This window comes from Canis aureus, chromosome 2, assembly GCF_053574225.1.
Source record: "Canis aureus isolate CA01 chromosome 2, VMU_Caureus_v.1.0, whole genome shotgun sequence".
Lineage (NCBI taxonomy): Eukaryota > Metazoa > Chordata > Mammalia > Carnivora > Canidae > Canis > Canis aureus.
In genome coordinates, this window is record NC_135612.1 from 22702032 (window position 1) to 22716483 (window position 14452).

At 35.0% G+C, this 14452-nt stretch overlaps 1 long non-coding RNA gene across 2 annotated transcripts in view; it reads left to right on the plus strand.

Annotated features, from left to right (window-relative positions):
* The window catches only part of LOC144294222 (uncharacterized), a 197541-nt gene that overhangs the window by 138412 nt on the left and 44677 nt on the right, over window positions 1-14452 (plus strand). For both annotated transcript variants that reach the window (XR_013361680.1, XR_013361681.1), the window contains exon 3: window positions 13365-13532. This is a non-coding gene — a long non-coding RNA (uncharacterized LOC144294222). The remainder of the gene's footprint in view (window positions 1-13364; window positions 13533-14452) is intronic.

The window sequence follows — 14452 nt, forward strand, 5'->3', positions numbered from 1 at the left end:
CTAGAAAGCACATGGAATACAGTATTGTTGCCATAAGGACAGGAAACAGATGTTTCAATGAAAAAAAAAAAAAGGTGAAAACAGCACAAATCCACCACATAAAGACTTTTAAATCTCTACTATACAGGTCTTAACTAAGAACTATAAGAACTATATTCTAACTAATTTCTTCCACAGTTCTTTAAAATATTTTTCTACCTTAACAAAAATTTTTGATTATAAAAATGAGTGAGCTATCAATAAGTTTAAATCATTTGTTTTTCTTAAATGATTTAGGGTTGTTTTCATTTATTTTCAATATTATGTAGCACACAAGGAATCATATTAGAAAGCCAAACAAGAAGTTTTAAAGGAAAACATATTTAGATAATATACGAGAACACTAATCAGCTTCTTTTCTTTTTTTTTTTTTTCTTTTTGCCTGTGGGTCCTGGACACAAATCAGCTTCTTTTCTTAAGATAAAATAAGCAACAGAAATAATTTTCATTGACATAACATTTATTCTTATAAAGTTTTTGTTGATTCTTGGGCAACAAGAAAATGTTTCATACTCAGAGATGAGATGTCTTTTCCTAATTTTGCCTCTTAATTCAGCACCATTGAGAAGAATCTGTTTAACCTTATGTTAATTTAGTACAGCAATTCTTTTTTTATATATTTTATTTATTTATTCATGAGAGACAGAGAGAGAGAGGCAGAGACAGGCAGAAGCAGGCTCCATGCAGGGAGCCTGATGTGGGACTCCATCCGGGGTCTCCAGGATCACACCCTGGGCTGCAGGTGGCGCTAAACCACTGCGTCACCAGGGCTACCCTAGTGCAGTAATTCTAGTTCATCCATAATCATGAAGTTAGAGAACAGAAGCTTCACCACAGCTTCACTTCCAATAGCTTTAAATGAGGATCCAACGAATGTTCTGTACTAATGGCACTGGTTCTTTGTTTGTCCCCATAAATAATCATAAAGTGATTCCAGGGTTCAAATATCTCTGTTGTAGCTTCTCTAATCTTTGCGTGTAGATGCTTAGCAAACAATTCTGCCATTTTTATTAGTAATTTTACTCCTGTTTGCTTTTTCTTTGTAACCCTTGAAAGAATCAATCTAATATTTCCCAACTCAGTTTAATAATTTGAATATCTATTTTTGCTTAAATAATATCGCTCATTTTAGCATTAGGGAACCATGAATAAAGTGACTAAAAAGAATAATTATTTGGCTAAAGACAATAACTGTATGCTATTAAAATCTTCAGGAGTTATTTACTTGTCATTTAATGTCATCCATGTAAATATACTTCCTGTAAAGCAGTGTTTTTCAACATCAAAGCATTAAAGCCAGATGTTGTGCCACTTGAAGTTGAAAGGAAGATTGAGTCTGGTGCTAATCTCAAACTTTAGTATGCTGAATGGTTTCAACCACAATGATTATAAATTGACATTGTTAAAAACACTAAACTGAGCCTTGAAACGTTATCAAGAGGTGTGAATTTGAATCACATAACTAACTTAACAGTGGAAGAAAGAGTATCAGAGTCCTCTGAAATACAAAAGTAATTATTTCATATTTGCACTTTCAATGATACAGATAATATATGATAGAGGGAAAAATCAATTTAAAGGATCAATCACCCTCTCCAAATCCTTCCTACTTATCAAAGCTCAGCTCATTCATTATTCCTCCACTTGAATTCTACTTTTGCAGACCAAACCACATTTTAATTTAAGGGTTAGGTCAATTCTAGAAGGCATGGAAATAATTAGTCCTGGGAGATAGGAAAACACAGTAAGACATTTTCAGAGCAAAAGAATCAGGCAGTTTATACCAATGAACTACATTTAATAAAGAATATACCTGAACAATGGATGCTGAATCAAATCTGGAAATCAGAGCAGCTTGGCAAGGGACAGGGGTAGGGGGTGTGTGGAAAATCAGCTTGTCAGTGCAAACTACAAGTTTGGAAGCAAAGTGTGAAATCAGTAGATCAAAGGATAATCAGAAAACAAGATTTAGCTGTAACTCAAAATGACTTCAGAAATCACAAGCTCAAGAAGTAATGTGCACTTACCTGCATTGTGCAATTTTTTAAAAAAATTGCAGTATAGTTAACATACTGTGTTTCAGATATTTGTGAATGACATATCCAATAAAGGGTTAGTATACAAGAACTTATACCACTCAACACCAAAAAACCCCAAATAATCCAATTTCAAATGTGCAGAAGACATAAAGAGACATTTCTCCAAATAAGACATACACATGAAAAGATACTTAACATCACTTATCATCAGAGAAATGCAAATCAAAACTACAATGAGATATCTACCTCACATCTAGTAGAATGACTAAAATAAAAAACTCAAGAAACAACAAGTGTTGGTGAAGATGTGGAGAAACAGGAGCCCTAGTCTACTGGGTAGAAATGATACTTGCAGATATCTCCTCCCATTCAGTAGGTTGTCTTTAGTTTTGTTGATTGTTTCGTTTGGTGTGCAGAAGTTTTTATTTTGATATAGTCCTTATTTTTTATTTTTACTTTTGTTTCTCTTCCTTCAGGAGACATATCTAGAAAGATGTTGCTACAGCTAATGTCAGAGAGCTTGATATTTAAGCTCTTTCTAGGATTCTGATAGTTTCAGGTCTCACACGTAGGTTCTTAATTCATTTTGAGTTTATTTTTGTGTATGGTAAAGAAAGTAATCCAGTTTCATTCTTTTGCAAGTTGCTCTCCAGTTTTCCTAACACTATTTGTTGAAGAGACTTTTACCCATTGCATATTCTTGCTTTCTTTGTGGAAAATTAATTGATTGCATATTTTGTGTTAATTTATGACTATCTCTTTTGTTCTATTAATTTATGTGTCTATTTTTATGCCACTACCATATGTTTTTGATCATGAAAGCTTTGTAATATAACTTGAAGTCTAGAATTGTGATGCCTCTAGATTTACTTTTCTTTTTCAAGATTTCTATGGCTGTCTGGGGTCTTTTGTGGTTCCATACAAATTTTAAGATTGCTTGTTCTAGTTCTGTGGAAAATGCTGTTGATATTTTGATGGAATTAAATTAAATTTGTAGATTGCTTTGGATAATATAGACATTTTAAGAATATTTGTTCTCTTAGTCCATAACCATGGAATATCTTTCCATTTCTTTGTGTCATCTTCAATTTCTTTCATCAATCTTTTATAGTTTTCAGAGTAAAAGTCTTCCATCTCATTGGTTAAGTTTATTTTTAGGTATTTCATTACTTTTGGAGCAATTGTAAATGTGACTGTTTTCTTAATTTCTCTTTCTGTTACTTCATTATTAGTATATAGAAATGTGATTTCTCTTTGTATGTAAATTTTGTATCCCATGACTTTACTAAATTCATTTATCTGTTAGCTTTTTGAACTGTCTGGTAGTTTTTTTTGTTTGTTTTTTATTTTTTTATTTTTATTTTTATTTATTTATTTTTTTTGTGGAGTTCTTAGAGTTTTCTCTTTGTAGTATCATGTCAACTACAAAGTGTGAAAGTATCACATCTCCCAATCAGTACTTTTTATTTCTTTTTGTTGTCTGATTGCTGTGGCCTGGACTTCAAGTACTATGTTGATTAAAAGTGGTGAGAGTATGGGTCCTTATCTGGTTTCTAACCTTAAGGGAAAAGCTCTCAGTATTTCCCCACTGAGTATGATATTTGCTGTTGGTTTTACATATAAGGCCTTTATTATATATATAACTATTATATACAACTGCAACAATAACTATTTTGTTGAGGATTTTTTCATGGAAAGTACTTTGTCAAATGCTTTTTTTGCATCAACTGAGTGAATCAAATGGTTCTTATCTTTTCTCTTAATGATGTGATATATCATGTTGATTAATTTGCAAATACTGAACTACCTTTGTAGCCTAGGAATAAATTCCACTTCATCATGGTGAGTGATTTTTGTAATGTATTGTTGAATTTTGTTTACCAATATTTTGTTGAGTATTTTTGCATCTATGTTCATAGAGATATTGGCCTATAGTTCTCTTTGTTTTGTGTTGTCTTTATCTTGTTGTATCAGGATAATGTTGGTCTCATAGAACAAGTTTGGAAAGTTGTTTCCTTCTTTTTCTATTTTTTGGAAAAGTTTGAGAAGAATAGATAGTAACTCTTTATATGTTTGATAGAATTTCCCTGTGAAACCATCTGGTCCTGGACTTTTATTTGTTGGAAACTTTTTGTTTACTGATTCAACTTCATTGCTGGTAATTAGTCTTTTCAAATTTTCTATTTCTTTCTACTTCAGTTTTTGTAGATTATATTTTTCTAGGAATTTATACATTTCCTCTAGGTTGTTCAATTTGTATAATTTCTTTTTTTTTTTTTATTTATGATAGTCACAGAGAGAGAGAGAGAGAGAGAGAGAGAGGCAGAGACACAAGCAGAGCGAGAAGCAGGCTCCATGCACCGGGAGCCCGACGTGGGATTCGATTCCGGGTCTCCAGGATTGCGCCCTGGGCCAAAGGCAGGCGCCAAACCGCTGCGCCACCCAGGGATCCCCCAATTTGTATAATTTCGTACAATATTCTCTTACAGTTGTTTGTATTTCTGGTGTTTGTTGTTACTTGTCTTTCATTGGTGATTTTGTTTGAGTTCTCTCTCTTTTTCTCTTTTTAATGAGTCTGGCTAGAGCTTAATCAGTTTTGTTTATCTTTAAAAAGAACCAGTTCCTGGTTTCACTGATCTGTTCTATTATTTTTGTAGTTTCTGTATCATTCATTTCTGCTCTAATCTTTTTTTAATTTCTTTCCTTCTGCTATTTGGGGTTTCATTTATTCTTTCACTAAGTTATTTAGGTGTGAGGTTAGGTTATTTACTTGAGATTTTTATTGCTTCTTGAGATAGGACTATATTGCTAAAAACTTCCACTGTAGAACTGCTTTTGCGTCACCCCCCAAGATTTTGGAACACTGAGTTTTCATTTTCATCTTTCTGCTTGGCATTTTCTGGTTTCTTCTTTGAAATCATGGTTGAGCATTTTATGGTTCAGTAGCATGTGATTTAACCTCCATGTATTTGTGCTATTTTCAGATTTTTTTCTTATTGTTGATTTCTAGTTTTCATAGTACTGTGGTCAGAAAGAATGCTTTATATGACTTTGATCATTTTAAAGAGTTTTTGGGACTTGTTTTGTGGCCTAATATGTGATCTATTGTGGAGGATGTTCCGTGTGCCCTTGAAAAGAATGGTATTCTGCTGTTTTAGGATGGAATGTTTTGACTTTGTCTATTAAATCCATCTGGTCAAGTGTGCCATTCAAAGCAACTGTTTCCTTGTTGAATTTCTGCTTTGATGATTTTTTGTTGATGAATTTGGTGCATTAAAGCCCTGTGCAATATTGTATTATTATTTAGTTCCCTTATGTTTGTTATTAGTTGTTTTGTGTATTTGGGTACTCCCAAGTTAGGTGTATAAATATTTACAATTATTATGTCTTCTTGTTGGATTGCCCCCTTTATTATTATATAGTATCATTTGTCTCTTATTACAGTCTTTGTATTTTTTTTAGATTTTATTTATTTATTGGAGAGACAGAGAGAGAGAGAGAGAGAATGAGCAGGAGTAGGGAGAGAAGGAGAAGGAGAAGTAGACTCCCTGCTGAGCAGGGAGCCCTACTCAATCCCAGGACCCCAGGATCATGACCTGAGCCAATGGCAGATGCTTAACTGACTGAGCCACCTAGGTGCCTCCAACAGTCATTGTTTTAAAGTGTGTTATATCCAATATAAGTGTTGCTACCCCAGCTTTCTTTTGACATCCATTAGCATGATAAATATTTCTCCATGATCTCACTTTCAATCTGCATGTGTCTCTAGGTCTCAAATGAGTCTTGTAAGCAACATATAGATGGGTCTCCTTTTTTTTTTTTAATCCATTATATCACCTTGTATCTTTTGATTGGAGCATTTAGTCCATTTACATTCAAAATTATTTTTATTTATTTTTATTTTTTAAAGACTATTCTCAGGATCCCTGGGTGGCGCAGCAGTTTGGCGCCTGCCTTTGGCCCAGGGCGCGATCCTGGAGACCCGGGATCGAATCCCACGTCGGGCTCCCGGTGCATGGAGCCTGCTTCTCCCTCTGCCTGTGTCTCTGCCTCATTCTCTCTCTCTCTCTGTGACTATCACAAATAAATAAAAAAATTAAAAAAAAAAATAAAGACTATTCTCAAGAGACAGAGAGAGAGAGAGAGAGAGAGAGAGAGGTAGAGACATAGGCAGAGGGATAAGCAGGTTTCTAGCAGGGAGCCCAATGTGGGACTCGAACCCAGGACCCTGGGATCACACCCTGAGTCAAAGGCAGATGCTCAATTGCTGATCCACTCAGGCATCCTTCAAAGTAATTTTTTTATAGGTAGGTATTTATTGCCATTTGTTACTTGTTTTCTGCTTGTTTTTGTAGTACTGATTTTGTTGAGGAAGTCTCTGTACCTCTTGGATTTGGATTGTTTCCTTCTCCAGATTCAGGAAGTTTTTGGCTATTATTCCTTCAATAATTTTTCTATCCCTTTTTCTCTCTCTTTTGGAAATCATATAATGCAGATGTTATTACATTTGATGGAGTCAGAGTTCCATAAGTCTATTTCCATTTTATGTAATTATTTTTCTCTTATCTGCTAGGCTTAATTACTTTACATTACTCTGTCTTCCAGAACACCAGTTCATTAATCTGCTTCCTCTAACCTGCTATTTATTCCATCTGGTATATTTTTAATTTCATTTACTGTGTTCTTCATCTCTGATCGGTTCTTTTTTATCTCTTTATTAAAAGTATTATGATGCCCACTAGTCTTTTCTTCCATCCAGTGAGTATCTTTATGGCCATTACTTTAAATTCTCTATCAGGCATGTTATCTATATTTCTTTTGCTTAGGTCTCTTGGTGTGATTTTGTCCTGTTTTGTCATTTGAGACATTCCTTTGTCTCCACATTTTATTCAACTCTGTGTCTGTTTCTGTGTGTTAAGAAAGCTATGTCTGGTACTAGTGAAAGTAGTGGGTGGGATGCCTACTTTTAAAAGGTGGTGTGGGTCTTCTTCCAGAGAGGACATGCTTCCAATTCCAAGACCTTGGTGGTTGAGAGTTCGGCAAATCATGTGTGGGTGGGTGCACAGTGCCTGCATATTTTATGTGCTGGTCCTCTTCCACAGGGGATGAGCCACTATCGCAGAGACCAGGGCCACTTGGGGCCGTTCTACATTGTGCTGTCTTTTATACCACACATTTCATAATTAACTCTCCATTCAGTATAAATTTTATTTATTTTTTTAAAGATTTTATTTATTTATTCATGAGAGACACACACACACACACACACACAGAGAGAGAGAGAGAGAGAGAGAGAGAGAGAGAGAGAGGCAGAGGGAGAAGCAGGCCCCATGCAGGGAGCCTGATGTGGGACTCGATCCCAGGTTTCCAGGATCACACCTTAGGCTGAAGGCAGCACTAAGCCACTGAGCCACCCAGGCTGCCCCTCAGTATAAATTTTAATGAGTAGGCATAATTGTCTTGAAATCCTTCTTAACTTTCTTTCTGTTCTTCTTAACAGAAAGAACAAGTTATATTCCTTTGGGATAATCAAAATATCTGTAATAGTGCTGTGCCCACAGTTCTGTGTCTATGTATTTTGATTCATCAATTCAAATGAGCCCATCTGTCACATGTAATGATTACATTTTAACCTATTTTATCTGATAATGCAATGTTTAGAGGATTAATAAACTATAAAAATCTTAAAATGGAGTTAATTCTAATAATAAGAATAAATTACTTTTTATTTTTTTTTAATAAATTACTTTTTAAAAATTATTTTTCCCTTCTGATTATAAAAACACAGTGGTTCCCGATGAGCTGCAGTGGTTTTTCAGCATTAACAATTAAGAGGGAAAAAAAAGCAACATGACCCATATTGCTTGGGCATATGGCATAACCTTTAAAGTTTTCATGAAATATTTTTGTTGTTTTTGTTTTGCATGATGCACACATAGATGAATACATAGACATGTAGACAGATGATACATGCATAGTTACAAAATTTGAGTGTAAATATTTGTAGTCTATTTATAAACACTTGAATAATATACAGTTCACAGGTAGCTATTTCTAAAATTTTACTGAGGACTATATATTTAAAAGGGAGAATGGAAAAACATGAAATGTTTATTATTTGATGGACTTTGAACCTCATATACAATTGCAGCATACGGGCATGTCCTTTATCTCCTCATAGTTTGCTATCCATATTGCATTCTTATCACATTTATATTTGTTACACATTGTGATCTTTTTCTCGTCTCAAGTATTAGAGTTCTATACTAACAATTTCAATATCTACACAGTATTTCTTTGTTTACAAAAGGTGTTCCATTGTGTAGCTCTGCTATAATGCATATAAGAAAACTCCCTGTTGATGGATATTTATTTCCAAATTTATACTCTTACAAGTTTCTGATAAACATTCTTATGCCAAAATAATTTTTCACTTGACTCTTTCAACATGAAATACATCTTTAAAAGATAAATTATAAGGATACATAGTGCTGTTCTTAAAATTTTGGTTCATGTTGCAAAAGTGACCTCCCAAAATGTCAAGTCAATTTATGCTTATACTACTAATGTTTCTGAGTACACATTTGCAACATTCTGGAAAACAATGAATATCCATCAACCTTTTATGACATTATGATTATGAGGTCTCTTGTATTTGGTCTCATTCTATTTCTAGTGAGTTTTACATGTTTTAAAATGTGAATTGAACATTTTTACATTTTTTCTTCCCATTTTTTTTGCTGCCTTCTGCTTCATATTGATTTTGTAAGAGGAATTTTTTATATTAGGAAAATTAAGTAGTACTGCATAATGTTTCTTTATATTGCTTTTATGTTATAATCTATAGAAACGTTGTTAATTGCTCTCTTATATCCTCCAGCAAGCTTTTCTTTGAGGTGATTGAATTTTGAGTTTTGCCTTAAAAAACCTACAGGCACTAGAAATTCATTGTAAACATATATATTTTTTAAAAACTTACTGATGAATGACCATGAGCTTAAAATTATTTCTGAAATTTCAAGAAGGCCATCAGAAATGGTGACAGTATTTGAGAACGCAGCTAGCCTGGCCCCAGCAGCATTATGAGATTACATGAAAAATAGAAGCTTTCTCTTTGGGGAAAAATATTTTACCTATCCTGCCATGTGAAGCCAAGTCACTGGCTCAGTGAAGTTCTTGGTTCACAGCTTACCCTCAGTGATGAAACACAGTGGTTTCCGATGAGCTGCAGTGGTTTTTCGAATTCAGTACCAGCTATACACAACAAAAACCAGTTTCTACTAAGTGGGAAGAACTCAGGGTGGTCATCAGAGCTCTGGCCAATTCTTCAGTTGGTGAGCCTTGTTCCATTTTCTTTTTCAATATTTTATTTATTTATTCATGAGAAGCACAGAGAGGAGAGAGAGGCAGAGACACAGACAGAGGGAGAAGCAGGCTCCATGCAGGGAGCCCAACATGGGACTTGATCCTGGGTCTCCAGGATCACGCCCGGGCTGAAGGCGGCGCTAAACCGCTGGGCCACCCGGCTGCCCCCATTTTCTGATTCTTTGGCTCTTGCCAATGACTTAGTAGTTTGGTCTTCCACATGGTAGACTAGAGTCTAGCAATTAAAGTCTTTGCGCACATGAACTGTAGAAACGATCTGTGGATGCCCATAAAAATATTGGAATCACTCTTGAATTTCCCATGGTTAAGGTTCATTCAGTGATGAGGCCAAATTAATCAAGCTGCTCATTGAGACTGCACCTCTCCTATTGTCATCTGCTGCTGGCAAACTAACAATTTGAGGCTTCTGAACACCTTTTTTACCTTCTCCTGAATCACATATTTAATCATATAGGACAATGTGGTCATTGAATGTGGCTGTTCCAGAAAAAGATCATTCTATCTTTTCTGTTTCTGTGTAATGATGAGGATAAAAAGTATAGCAGGTTATTTAGACCCATTTTAAAAATTCAGGATTTCACCTTGGCTATTTCCAGTCATGATACTTTATTCTTTCCTCTATTAGTGATTCCAGCCTAGCCTATTGTTACTTGTTCTAGCCTAGCCAAAAGAAGTCCCAAAGGATTCAATTAATTCTGGTTCATATACCCAGGTCTTTTTGCTAGACTGACATAATTTTAGCTTATAGGTCTAATAATCACTTTTAAAAAAATATACTAATACTACTTTCAGTCCTTGTAAAATGATTTATATGTGCCAATGTTGGTGCCATAATGTCTTTATAAGTTTACTTATAAAAATTTCCCTGTCTCTTTTACATCTGACTCCTCCAGATAAAAGGTCTGGGTAAGGGTGAGGAAGAGAAAAAAAGATGAAATTATAACTACTGGACTGTATGTGCAATTTTATTTTCAAGTTTACAGACAGCAAAGCAGTGTTAAGTTAGACCCTCTGACGTATGGAGGAGGGAGGGGTATTAATGATCTTTGTCTTTTAGAACTATCCCTAGAGTCTTCTTGCCAAAGAAAATCCACTGTTGAAGCTCTCTCAAACTGTTATAAATACCTCAAATTTAACTGACTGCTGGATTTTTCATCCTGTCACATGGTGCTGATAAAGATTTGATTGCCATCCTCTGTAACCTTACAAAGAAGTTTATCAGATTCCAACTCCTGTGCATCCTAGGCCAACCAACTATCAATACCTCCTTATTTACATTTTCATAACTATTGTTTCATCAATCCAGAGTGTGGACAAATGCTCCCCATTTGGTCACATGGACAAATATGATAGAACCTCCAAAAAAAGCACTGAATTATGTTAGTTGAACTTGGAAATTTAGGATCAATGAGATATATCAGAAGCTTTTTAGATGATTTATCTGTGTCCCCAAATGATGTAAGTTCTTCCCCTACTTTTACATACAACACTTTCTTTCCAGACTGCCACACATTTCCCCATATTGTATTTCTTATGTTGGAAACCAGTCATTAATTTGGCTCCCTCATGAATAAAACATGACTTATATCTTAATGGTATTCAGAAGAAGAATTCAAATATTCAAGGGAATATATATATATATATATATATATATATATATATGCCATACATTATTATATAATCTCTAATAAGATTTCCCCCCCAAAAGCTATCCTTGATTTCAGGATAGCTTTCAAAGGGACTCATTATTTATGCATACCTGTGGACAATTATCTCTATAATGGAAGTTACCTAATTAAAAATTGTCATAAGAAAGTTTTCTCTGGCTTTAGCTGAAATTACCAATATAACCTCAACTGTAGGAAGCATTTAGGCCAACCTCTCTCATTGGCTAAGGTTGTTTTGTGTGATAGATTTCCCCTAGATTTTCTCCTTGCTACAGTTGGTAAATATTCTGCTTTCCCTGTTGTAATGCTTCAGGCCAATTGGAAAGGTTAAATAGAGAAATTTGGAGAAAGACATTTGACTTTCAAAAGTGAGAGCCTGTAGGTTTGTAGAATTTGTTCAACCGATTGTGCCTGGGAAACAGCATAGTTCAGGTGACCAGGCTGGAGGTTAGCCTCTTTCTGCTTTTCAGTCTTATTGATGGTAGCCTTGGTTAAATTCTGTATGAGACAAAAAGACTGAAATTTTTTCAGGTCTTTTTCCATCGGATTAGTCAGAGTGGCAAAAAGAGTGATAGAGTATTGGGAAAACTTGCCAAGAGACCAGAATTCTGTAGAAATGAGAGGTGATATTGTTTGGTGATACTCATTCAAGGGCCTTTTGTATTTCTGTACATCTTGCAAACAAGAGATAGTGTCTCCTTTCAGATCATTCAAAGACAGGATATCTGCCTCTGAAATAAAGGTTAGGCATGTTTTCTTCCTGCTTGTTATGGAATGTTAGGTTCTCAAAATGTTTTCTTCCCGCTTGTTATGGAATGTTTAGGTTCTGAAAATTTGAGGTTCCTCTTTTGTGACCCAGCACCTTTTCACACTTCCCTCTGGGAGGTGAGACTCAGAGAAGTAGTGTAAATTCTGATATTCTATTGCCATTACTGTAGGTGTTAAAGTGTCTTTTGTTTCTGACCCAGGAGTCTCATGTCTTCTCCTAACATTCATGAGACTGTGGCAGGCTAATTTACTAAGACTCACTAAACATCAGTTTTGTGAAAGATCTTGACTGGTGTAATAATGAGATCAGAATATGGTCTTTGTAGAGGTGATAGTCATGCATTTGTATGTGTGTGAGGTGTGTGTGTGGGGTGCAAGCCAGATAGTCCTAAAATCTCCAAAGGAGGTATGAATAGGGTGGTTCTGGTATTATTAGGAAAAACTACATAATGGATTAAATAGCTGTTTTTGGATAAAAATCATGTACTTAGGTCAGGTAATGCTGCTTTGATGAAACTAACAGGAACAGAAAAGGAAACAAGGAACAATAAAAAGAGAGTACATCCCTTTCTTTTTTCTCCAAACATCCTGTCTCCCTCTGCTTCACTTTTATCAAAGCCTATTGGGAACCAGGTGCCAAAGGAGAAATGGGAGTTTGTTTAATTTCTGCCCAGCATCACAAAAGAGAATGTAGAAGGGTAGTTTGGAGCTAAAACAAAATATTTTAGTAACTGGCATAGTCCATCCTTATGGCTACTTTGCATCTGTACCTTTCATATGCTTGTATTTGAATTTGAAAACAAGAACAAAACAACTCTATGCTTTCTCCCAACAAGATACAACCACCCATCCTATGACTGCATACACTTCTTATTATCCCAAGTAGGAAACACAGTATCTCTCTATAAAGTTCTAAGCTGAAGCTGTAAACTAGTATCATTTGCTAATTTCATAGTATGTTCCTTCTCATAATAATTTCAGATAACTTTCATAAATACTTATCAACAAGGCCATTGAGAACATAAAGTTCTGAGATTATTTACTCCATTCCTAGGGGCATTCCTCTGCCCAGTTCACTGGCACTTCCAGATGCAACAGTTTGGACGGAGGGTTGGCTGAGATGGACTGTGTTTTTACTCTGTACTTGGGAGGAATCACTGCAGACCATCTACATCCAAGTATGAAGGATTAATTCTGTTCCTGGCCTTGGGACTACATTAGACTACAATATATTCAAGGCCGGGGGCATGATTGAACCAATAGCCTTTCCTTAGATATTAGAACATCCTCTGTTTCTTTCATCAGGGAAAAGATTAACTCTCTTTTTATAAATTCCATATTGGTTCTAATTAGATGCTAATTAAATTGTTGAGAATAGCAGCATATACCTACTATTTAGCTTATCTCCAAGATTCTATTTTGTGTTTGGCTACAATGTTTTTCTCTCACCCTTTTTCTTTTACAGGAACAGATGTCTCTGAGAGGGAGAAATCCTATGATTGATGGCTGCACCTGTACTTCCCACTCCCTGAATTTCCTAACACATTTACAAAAGGGTCCTCATTCTTTGAAAACACACAGTTCAGTGTCTACCAATTTTCAATGATTTGATTAAACATGTATCCTGTAGCCAGTGAGTCTCACCATTATTCAGGTTTTTCCCCAGTCCTCATTTAATTACCCCAATTAACCCAAATGGAAAAATGAATTAAACTGGACCACAAAGTGTGTTTTAGTTTTAGAGATTGGCATATGCAAAGATTCTGTTTAGATTAGAATTCATTTAACTTAGCTTATTACAAAGTCAGTAGATATGAGGACTACAATCCTCCAAAAGTTAGAGAAAGATATTCCCCATTGTTTCATTTACTGTTCAGTAAGAAGCCTCAGAAACTCAGTGCTTATCATCAACTCACAAAAAAATGAGGAATCTACCAGACAATTCAGGGCCCACTTGGGTGCAAATGAACACTTAAGACTATGCTGTATTATCAAAGAAGAGAATTTTTGCTTTTCCACAATTAAATGTTTCCATATTTTATTTCTTACTGAATCATTGTATCTACTCAAATATTCAGAGTGACAGGCCTTTGCCTTATGCATGACCCAGAAAATTAGATTCTACAAGAAAAATAATACTGATTTCAGCAAGAACTACTTTCTTTGATTTATTCTGCATTTAATTGGAAATCTTTGCTATGTAGTCTGATGATGGCATTGATTTAGAAACTGTATAAACAGTAACAGAGAATATATCCTGGCTCAATGAAACTGCTTTTATTTTTATTTCAGTGGTGTTCTTTATAAATCCACTAAGAATGTGTAAGGAATTGAGTTTCTTAACAGTTACTGGTTGGATAAAATTTCTATCTGGTTCTATTTATTTTAGTGCTTTCACTGTGTTTGAAAATATTATATCAATTGGAAAGACACTGTTAGAATTTCTCACACAATATTTTCTTAATAAGTCTGCAAAAGTGTGAGACCCTAAAAGCCACCAGAATCTCCTTAGCTTTTTGCTTTCACAGTCATTTATCCCATAAAACCATCACA